Genomic DNA, 8,468 nt, shown 5'->3' on the forward strand with positions numbered 1-8,468 from the left:
TTTGTTCAATCAAACAAGGAAACACAAATTTTATATGCAATCGAATGTAGGGCAAATAGTTAGTTCAAATTTACTAAATTAAAAAACAAGCTGGGTCAAATTCTGAACGTACTTTTAATAACTATGGACAACAAATGTAAGCCTTTTTCCACACACAGGGTATTTCACATACTCAACTATGTACCTGCATTAAACGAAACACATGCACACTTAAGGACAACGAAGATCACCAAAACACACATTAGTTTCCCTACATGTGCTCATTTTATGATCTAAGGTGTTATTATTGACATACCTTATCTCTTGGTATACATCAGAGTTGGTCTGTCGAAAACTCCGACGTATATGACATACATTTCGGACGTTATACGTCTGAAATTTATGTCATATATATACATCCGTCAATATGTCATACATACGTCATAAACCTAACGAAAGAAAACGTCTGCACAATTCTGGTCCAGCCTTTTCGCAAGTGGACTGTAATCGTATCAAAATGTCTTTACATTTGTGAAATATAAAACTCTCGCGTTGCCAATCCTATGAATATAGTGGAGAGAATGTATTTATTAAATAAATACAAGAATTCGAACTTCAGTCAGTTTTAAAAATAGATGTAAATTCCAGCCAAAGGATGTACTTTGCACGATAGGCATGTTTGGCGAGGTTTGGATGAGTCCAGCGCGGAATATTTTTGGTAGTTGGTCATTTGCTACCAGAACTTCCACATTTACTGGCTGGTGGAAATGGGGGTCAGCAAGATCAGTTAAATGGTCGAAGATTGCTTTTAGTTTGGGCTCATTGGTCGAGGTCGGCAGTGTGGTGTTGATTTGCGGTTGTACCAACCCTGTTATTTGAATTGTAACCAGAGGGTCATGGTAAGATTCAAGATTTAAGGCGCAGTTCTCTTTGTTGTTTTTCTTTCCGAAATTATAGACTGAACTTCATCCGAGCTCAGTAACAATCTAGCCTTTGCTGGGCCGTCAGAAGTGACCACACGAGCTAGCACAGTGAGAAGGAACACGTGAGTTTGTTGGCGGTTTCTCTCCTTTGAGGAGACGTGCGTCTTTGTGTCGCATATTTTTTAGTGCTGGGTGACAGAGACATTTGTGATGAAACGGATGTTCTTTTCATGCGACGGTTTAAGATGTGGTTTTCCATCTATATGCGATGGTTTGCGTAGCACACAACGCATTTATTTTGCGATGGGCACCAATTGCGTGTGTGTGTTGTACAAAGGCAATTGTAGAAGATTTGTTTGAGGTATGAACGGATTTAAAAAAAAAAAAAGAATGATTGAGAACTGACCCAGTAACGGAAAGAGGCGAAATATATGCATACGCATGTGCCTGCAAAGGCAGTTGCCAGTAATTCCAAACAAATGTAAACACCATTTCAAAATAACATTGTCTGTCATTGACATCGTGCCAACTGTCAAGCACCTCCCATTGCTCGATACACGCCTGCTGAAGGGCCTGCAAAATATGTCCATTTACGAGTCCTACAAAAACAGTATTTTGAACTGGCCTGCAAAGCACCAATTAAAGTTGTTCTTGCAGCTCTGCGAAAAATGGAATATTTGTATGACCTAAAAAAGCAAAAAATAGAAAGAACCATTTTTTATCTTTAGGCAATCACATTTGAGACATATTTTGACCCTTTTCGATTGTTAATTATTATTTTCACACCCGCCACAACATTTTGAAGTTGACTTTTTTTCCTGCCAGCGTGATTTGAACCCAGATCCCTTTCAATGCAAAGGGCATGCTCTACCAACTCAGCCACCACACAATTAATGTAATGAACGGCAAAAGGTTTACTTTAACTTAACAACAAAATTGTAGAAGACAACATACCCCCACGTAGGTGCATGCAATACGGCAAGGGTAAAAATGCTCAGATCATAGGGACTGAATAAGACAGAAACAAAAATACGAAATTGGTGTTTTCTTTGAATTTTGGAACTTAGGTACACCATGGCAAACTTAATTGGATGAACAGAAGTCTTTTTGGAAATCTCTACATTTAGGTACTAAAAAAAGTACCAAAAATGTACAAAATGGGTGAACTTTGTACATGGCGGATGGATAGCGCTAGAATTAAGAAATTTTTCTTAAAAGATATCTACCGAAAAGGAAAAATTGCAAAAATAGCACTGGTAGGGAGATAACTTAGGTGAAGTACAGCAATTGGTACCATTTGGTACTTTCTTTATACGTGTAGCTAGAGGTTTGAAATTTGGCATGTATGTACAACTAGAAAATATATGATGGGTGACTGAATGATCTATTCACAATTAGTACTTTCTTTACACATGGAGCTACAGGTCTGAAATTTGGCATGTCGGTACAACTAGGAAATATATGATGGGTGACCACATGATCTATTCACAATTCGAACATTTAGGTACCAAAATTGGTACCGTTTGGTATTTTCTATATAGATGTAAAGGGTGATTTTTTTGAGGTTAGGATTTTCATGCATTAGTATTTGACAGATCACGTGGGATTTCAGACATGGTGTCAAAGAGAAAGATGCTCAGTATGCTTTGACATTTCATCATGAATAGACTTACTAACGAGCAACGCTTGCAAATCATTGAATTTTATTACCAAAATCAGTGTTCGGTTCGAAATGTGTTCATTCACCGTAACGTTGCGTCCAACAGCATCTTTGAAAAAATACGGTCCAATGATTCCACCAGCGTACAAACCACACCAAACAGTGCATTTTTCGGGATGCATGGGCAGTTCTTGAACGGCTTCTGGTTGCTCTTCACTCCAAATGCGGCAATTTTGCTTATTTACGTAGCCATTCAACCAGAAATGAGCCTCATCGCTGAACAAAATTTGTCAAAATTTGAACACATTTCGAACCGAACACTGATTTTGGTAATAAAATTCAATGATTTGCAAGCGTTGCTCGTTAGTAAGTCTATTCATGATGAAATGTCAAAGCATACTGAGCATCTTTCTCTTTGACACCATGTCTGAAATCCCACGTGATCTGTCAAATACTAATGCATGAAAATCCTAACCTCAAAAAAATCACCCTTTAGCAACAGGTCTGAAATTTGGCATGTAGATACAACGAGAAAAAATATAAAGGGTGACATGATCTAATTAAAATTCGAACATTTTGGTACCAAAATTGGTACCATTTGATAATTTCTTTACAGACGGAGCTAGAGGCCTGAAATTTGGCATGTAGGTACAACGACGACAAATCTGAGGGGTATGATATGATATGATGCCTACAACGAACGGGAACAGGTAAAATTAAGTAATTTGGCAAACATTATCGCAGTCTTGACCAAAATACGACGTGTGGTGCAATTTGTTCCGTAAAAGTATATATTGGACGACTGGAAGATATTTTTTACTCGTGCATTTAGTTACTCAAACGTACAAAATGGTACATTCTTTACGGAGTAAGATAAAGCTCTCAAAACTGGAATAGGGTTCACCTTGACATTAAATATTGGGCGGCTAGAAGATTTGTTTTTAATTCGTGCATTTGGGAACTTAAACATACAAAATGGTACTTTCATTACAGAGTGATATTAAGCTCTCAAAATTAGGATACGGCTATACCTTAACGAAGCGGACCGCCGGGATGCTAGTTGTAAATAAATACATTTATGAAAAAAAAAAACAATAACGTTTGTTTGTTTCTTCGTCTAAGTTTACAAATTTGAAAACCCATGTGTAAACTAAATAGTGTAACTGCAGAGTCTGGCTCCATAAAAATGCAATGTTGCTCGTTTTAGTACATAAATATACGAATATCAGAAATATCTTCTAGCCACTCAACACATACTGTCAAAGTGTAACTGTATCCCGAATTTCAGAGCACTCAATACATAAGGAAAGTGCCATTTTGTACGTTTTAATACCTAAATGCAAAAAATTTAAAAGAAATTGTAGTTGCCCATAATATACTGTTTTAGAAATTAAATGAACGAATTTCAAAAAATCTTCTATTTTGAACGTTTAGGTGCCTATATGAACGATTTTCAAAATAGTTTTCTAGTCGCCCAATATATGCTTTAAAGGTACCAATTTTCGTCCACTCCTGGTACGATTTGTTACGACGCATCGTATTTTTGTCAAGACTGATAATGCGTATCAAGTTGCTTAATTCTAGGTGCCCCCGCTAGCTGTAGGCGAATATAAGCTATTTCGTATTACTTAGCACTTTTTGATACCAATTGCACGAATAGAACATTTTATCACCCATTACGATCCGCATCGTTTGGTTGCCGGGCCATAGCAGAGTAAGGGGGAATGAATAAGCGTCAATAAACTTGATTAACCCGAAGCCTTCTGGATCGACGCAGTCCGAGTAAAGAGCGTTGGCTACGAATGCGCATATAATACTGTGGAATAGCGAAACGGTCGTTAGGAAGATGAAAATCCGGATTGTGAGAAGCCAGTAAGGCTTTCGGTATCATAACAGGACACATAGGACTACGAGTTCACTTATGCAAAATCGGTATGGCAAGTGATCGCGTGTGTAGGGCAAGTGGGGAAGATGATGAGACGTTGGAGCATTTGCCCGGCTTTTGCTGCTAACAGACACCGGCACTTGGGTGAGGACACAATACCAGACATAAACCAATTAAGGGGCGTGGTATGTACTACAGAATTCCTGATTTAAAATTTCTTTTTTGAGGTTACTTTTTGGTATTTAGAACGCGCAACAAGCCAATAACTGGCTTAGGTGTATGTCCACAGTGTCATGGGGCGAATGAATATCCGCATCCTCTCTTCAACCTAACCTAGTCACCCATCATATCTTTGCTAGTTGTACCTACATGCCAAATTTCAGAAATGTAGCTCCATCTATAAAGAACAACATGTTCAAATTTTAAAGAGATCATTTAGACATTTAACATATTTTGCGTACTTGTGCCTACATGCAAATTTTCGGATATCGAGCTCAATCTGTAAAGAAAGTACCAAATGGTTCCAATTGTGGTACCAAAAATTTTCGAGTTGTGAATAGATCATTTAGTCACCCAACATATATTTCCTAGTTGTACCTACATGCCAAATTTCACACCTCTAACTTCATCTGTAAAGAAAGTACCAAATGGTACCAATTGAGATACCAATCGCACATTTTCTCCCATTACCAGTACTATTTTTCCATTGTTTTTTTATCCTCGTAACTTTGTAGCAGAGGTCTTTAAGACAAATTTCTAAATTCGTAAATTGTTGGTACTTTTTTATTTTGGAAGATTTTTTTCACTAATCCAATTTTTTAAGAGCATTTTAATTTGAGCCCAAAATCAGTCTCCAGCACTTTCCGTTCACACTGCACAACCATGCACCTTTTCGTAATATATTAGTAATATTTAGTTGTGACTGATGGTGGATGGACTCCTAAAAGAGGTATATTTATACCTACATGTTGGGAGCGATATGTGATTCCGCCACTGGGAACGATTAGGTTTTGGGAAGTATGCATAATTTAACAAGAGGTCGTATTATTGTTCCATTCTGTATGCGAATCTCTGCGACACGAACCCTTGAGTCTTTTCCAATAAAAACCTTAACAACTCTCCCCAAGCACCATTCAATCTCCCACCCAGATTGTCCTCCTTGACAACAACCAAGTCATCTTTCTTGAAAGTCTGTTGAGCATCCTTCCATTGATATCTCCTTTGCAATTCGTCCCATTGTCAGAAAACAGTTTTTGAGGAAACCCCCGGCGGCTTACAAAACGTTTGAAAATCGACAAAAAAGCCTCCAAAGACAGATCCGAGCTAGCTTCCAAATGAATCGCCCTAGCCGACAGGCAAACAAACATAGCAGCGTATCCTCTTTGCAGTTTAACGTTTCGCAGTTTCGAGGTCTTAATTTCAAAATGACCAGCGAAATCGAGTCCAGTATCAGTAAACGGCAACGAGAAGGTACATCTCTCTACGGGTATGGCAGTCATGATTTGGTTGCGTATTCGGTGTTTGTGTACCGAGCATACTTTGTAGTTCCCTATACAGTAACGGATAACGCTCTTCAAACGAATAATGTAAAATTCTTGGCGAATCGCTCGGAGCATAGTCTGATGCTCGGCGTGCAGAAGGATCTTATGTGTAAAATCAACAAGAAATTGCAGATCCTGGATTGTTCATGCAGTATTATTGGAAAGCGCTCGTTATAACTTATATCCGAGTTTGCTAAGCGACCGTACAATCGAAGCAGAATGGGTCAAAAGCCTGCTTTTGGAACTTATGTTCTGGCCAGATTCAAATGCTTTGTATTCAGATGTAAAATGAGAAGTTTGCGTCAATTGTATTAGTCTGTGTTTGACAGCCAGAATTTTTTGGGAATTCGCAAACGGGGTTGGAATTCTGGGCTAGTTTTCTTTTCGAATAAATCGAAACATGAAACAAATTACCCGTAGCCCAGGATCAAATGAGGAGAATCTTTCAAAAATGTCTTCCAATATAATTTGAGTCTGGAAACTTTTCACTTTTCTCTCTAATGATGGTTCCTTTCGAGGGATCTGTTTTAGCCAGAATTCGGGGAGTTTCACTAGCCATTCCGTTCCATGCCACCCGAGAGTATTCAAATTCAATTCCGAGGCAGTGGATCCACGTGTACCGACGTCCGCAGGATTCTCGTTGTTTGGAACATGCCTTCATTTGATATTACCAACTTTATCTAGAATTTCTGATACTTTGTTTGCGACGAATGACTTCCAGTGACATGACGGCTTTTCTAACCAGAATAAGGTTATTGTTGAGTCCGACCACAAAAAAATGTCAAAAGCAGTCAGACACAAATTTGCACAAACAGACTTTAGCAGTTTTGCCAGTAAAACTGCACCGCATAATTCGAGCCTGGGAAGTCCAACAGTTTTCAGCGGTGCTACCTTACACTTGAACACCACTAGAAATGGAGAACATATATTTTCAAGAGAAGTCGAGAGAATGTATACACAGGCACAGAAAGCTTTCTCCATCACAAAATCCATGAATTTGGATATTGTGCTCTGGGGAATATTGCATCCATCTAGGAATCCTGATACTTTCTATTTCAGGGAAATTCGGGTCCTCGTCCCAATCCGTTCCGTCCATCCAGAGTTCCTGCATCAACATTTTTGCCAAAACAATAATGGGTGCCAGCCAACTAGTGGGGTCGTACAATTTAACCACTATTGACTAAATCATTCGTTTTGTGATTGGTGTAGTCGGAATGGAAATATTTGCAACTTTGTAGTAAAAATTATCCATCATAGCTTTCCATCGAATGCCTAAAGTTTTCGTATCACTGGTTTCTTCAAATTTAAGAAAGTCATCAGTAAGAAGATCCTCCGGGGGTAAATGCTGAAGTGTTTGAGGGTGGTTTGCTGGCAGTTTTTTCAATGGGAAACCCGCAGTTCCTAATAAGTCTATTACTTCCAAAATGCAATAAAGTTCGAATGGCCAAATACTGCCTTACGTGGAAGACCTTCCCCAAAATGGGAGTCGCACTTCATAATTCCCATTAGGTAATCTTTTAGTAGTCCTTTTATAAAATTCCTCACACCACAAGTCTTGTGTATACAATTTGGATCAGCTAAATCAATATGGTTAAAACCAGACCAATCTTAAACCCGAGTTGAAACAGCTGGCATCAGGTGATTCATGTTTGTAACCACAATAACGGAAGCATGTACTCTGAAATTCAATATACGAGATTTTAAAGTAATATGGCATATATTGGAGAAATTCTCGAGCATCGTTCCTCCCAGTCCCGAAATCCTTGTAAAGGATTTCCTTGTTGGGATCGACAATGTATTCACCAGTCTATTCAAGATAAAAGATTCCTGTGAACCCTGATCAATAAATACTCGAACCGTAAATAAAGTTTCTCAATGTTAGACATCAGCCAAAGCTGTTGGTAAGACGGTACCTTCTCCAGACTCTGTTAAGTGTGACTGTACATTATGGCTGTCAGGAAGTCCACCCTCGATGTGGTTGGTTGTTCCTCGTAGGTTGTGTCAATGTGATATTGCCCATCTGAGGGGCCATTCACAATGCCAGAATTCAGGCGTCTAGAGTTGTTGTTATGATTTTCAAGGCTATTGGGGTCTGGATGCAAAGAGCTTCTCCTTTCCACCAATGGGCCATAATTTCAATTTGGCACATGCTCGTAGAGCCTGTTTTTTCGGCATATCTTGCAAGGTCTAAAATTTGCATCCGTTTTAGTGTGGTAGCTTTGGGACTTATTAACTGTTGGCGGAAAAGTAGACGGTTTTCTCATATCTGATATTGTCTACAGCATATTTAGCCGTTTTGAAATGAAATCATATAATTGAGACCAAGACGGCGGTTGCTTACTGTCATGAATAGAATTTTCCCAAGCAGTTAGTGTTTCCTCCGGGAGTTTTGAGGATACCCAGAAATGGGTCCCATGACATAACCGAAAGACCGTACGCTCTTAGGACAGACAGACAGTTATTTATCGTATATTGTAGGT

The sequence above is a fragment of the Stomoxys calcitrans genome, chromosome 1 (assembly GCF_963082655.1).
Source record: "Stomoxys calcitrans chromosome 1, idStoCalc2.1, whole genome shotgun sequence".
Classification (NCBI taxonomy): domain Eukaryota; kingdom Metazoa; phylum Arthropoda; class Insecta; order Diptera; family Muscidae; genus Stomoxys; species Stomoxys calcitrans.